Genomic DNA, 2,311 nt, shown 5'->3' with positions numbered 1-2,311 from the left:
TTATCGCTACTCAGATTTTAAAAGTGTATGGGTCCTTTTTCTGAAATGAAGTTAAAGTGTGTTTGATCAGTGGATCGGTATAATGTATATAGGGGAACCTCGAGCCCCCGCGGAACACCGGCGCTGGGACTCTGCGATAGCGCAGGCAGTGGGCATTAAAGGGGTTTATTTTTTTATTTCGTTTTTTTTATTTGGCAATAAAATATCGCAATTCACATCCGTCAATGGGAGTAGATTTGAATGATAGACCGGCGTGGCAGATGTATATCGGAGTTATTTTAATGGACAGGAGATAAGTCATATCAACAGCTATGTACGACACAAATTAAATATCAAAACCGGCTTGATTTCTCCTCGTGGGGAAAATGTAAATACATTTGGATCATTGCTAAAACTATTCACAAAATTACAAACAAGAGGCTCATGGGCCACATTACTTACCTGGGAAACAATAGCTTTAATAAAATCAGCTTTATGGAGTCATATAAACAATATACAAAATATCTGGGCAATGTAGTAGAATTGTTTCTGTATAAAATTATTCTTTTCTCCAGATATTCTTATGTTTCGCACTGAGTCCCTTTTGTAACAGAATAATTTCATATCTATATTACATATTAAGCATCGCAGTTCTCAAGAATATATAAAAACTTACAGACTTTGAACCCAAAAGTTGTCCAGGTGGCCACACTTTAAGGTCTTACACAATGAATTAATTTCACAATATGTTACTATATAGCTTTAATCAAATAATCAAATTGATTCACTGTGCTCTCAGCTTATTTTTTATTAATTGCTTCAAGGAAAATTTGAGATAAAAAAAAAATAACGCATTATGCAGCTTCTAAGAGAGATAATTGATAGTAAAAATACCTACCCCAATATACACGTGGGTTTTACATGTTGACAAACAAACTCAACATCATTCAGGAAGTTGTATCATGCGTATCTAAATAATAGTTCAATTCAATTAAGTGTGACAATTCCACTACTGCAAGACCTTTAACATTTGAGAATAAACAATATGTCAAGAAACTTGCATATACATGTAAGTAATACGATATATTATTACAGTATAGTTTTTTTTCAGAATAACTTTATTTTTTCTCCTATGTAAAATTTGACACCCTGCATTGTGGTCCCACCCTACCCCCGGGGACCATGATTTGAACAAACTTTAATTTACAATATTTGAGGATGCTTACACACAAGTTAGAACCATTCTAACAAGGCCTTGAACTTTCAGTAGGACGTAACAATCTATTTTTTGTCAAAACAAGTTGAAAATGACGCTGATTTCAAGTGAAATATACACAGAGTGTGTAGTTTTAGCTCAGAAGCCAGACAAATCTTGTTGATTTCATAGAGCAATGGCTAAGTGGCAAGCAATGAAATAGACAGACCTACGTCACATTGCTATTTGACAAAACTACCCAAAGTCCAAGCTCTTGTTAAGATGGTTCTAAAGCTTTTCGAGAGGACGATTTTTAAAGATTTTTCTCTATATATTACATATTGTACTATGAAAAAATTAAACCCCCTATATTCTGGCCCCACTCTAACCCCGGGGATCATGATTTGTAAAAAAAAAAAACTTGAATCTGCTCTATCTGGGGATGCTTCCACACAAGTTACAGCTTTTCTGGACAATTTGTATTTTAGAAGATTTTTGAAGAAAAAACAACATATTTTCAATAAATCTTTATTATATCCATTCGAAAGAGGGCGTGATCCTTTATTTTAACTAACTTAAATTCCCTTCACCTAATAATGCTTTGAGCCAATATTGTTTGAAATTGGTCCAGTGGTTCTAGAGCAGTCGAATAATTAAAAAGTTTACAAACGGACAGACAGACGGACGCCATATGAGCTTTCAGTTCAGGTGAGCTAAACATTAAAGCGTGTTAATGAATTCTAAAATAATACTGTTTACTAGTGTACGGTGACATGTTAAGGAATACATGTACACTGTACGTTACACACCCTGCTTAAAATTTTCTTCAGAGGTATTGCTTGTAATTAATTCTATAGCTGCTCTCTCTCTCTCCCCTCTCTCTCTCTCTCATTGATACTAAGGGCGTTAACTCCATATTAAAGTTGCACTAAATCACCAACTTACTGAATCATTTTCCTTTGGTTTGAAAAAAACCGATAAAAACAGTTTTGTTTTTTGTTTCATACTTATATTTTACATCAAAATCTTAACAGATGTGACATCAACAATATAAAAGAAATTGTTACTATTGCTTTCCTCTTTAAGGTTTACTAGCTTCTTCACAACAGAAAAACAAAATAGACCCAGCCGAATGGA

The sequence above is a fragment of the Crassostrea angulata genome, chromosome 1 (assembly GCF_025612915.1).
Source record: "Crassostrea angulata isolate pt1a10 chromosome 1, ASM2561291v2, whole genome shotgun sequence".
NCBI classification, from domain to species: Eukaryota; Metazoa; Mollusca; class Bivalvia; order Ostreida; family Ostreidae; genus Magallana; species Magallana angulata.
The sequence above is the reverse complement of the archived record's forward strand: the minus strand, read 5'-3'. Positions refer to the sequence as shown.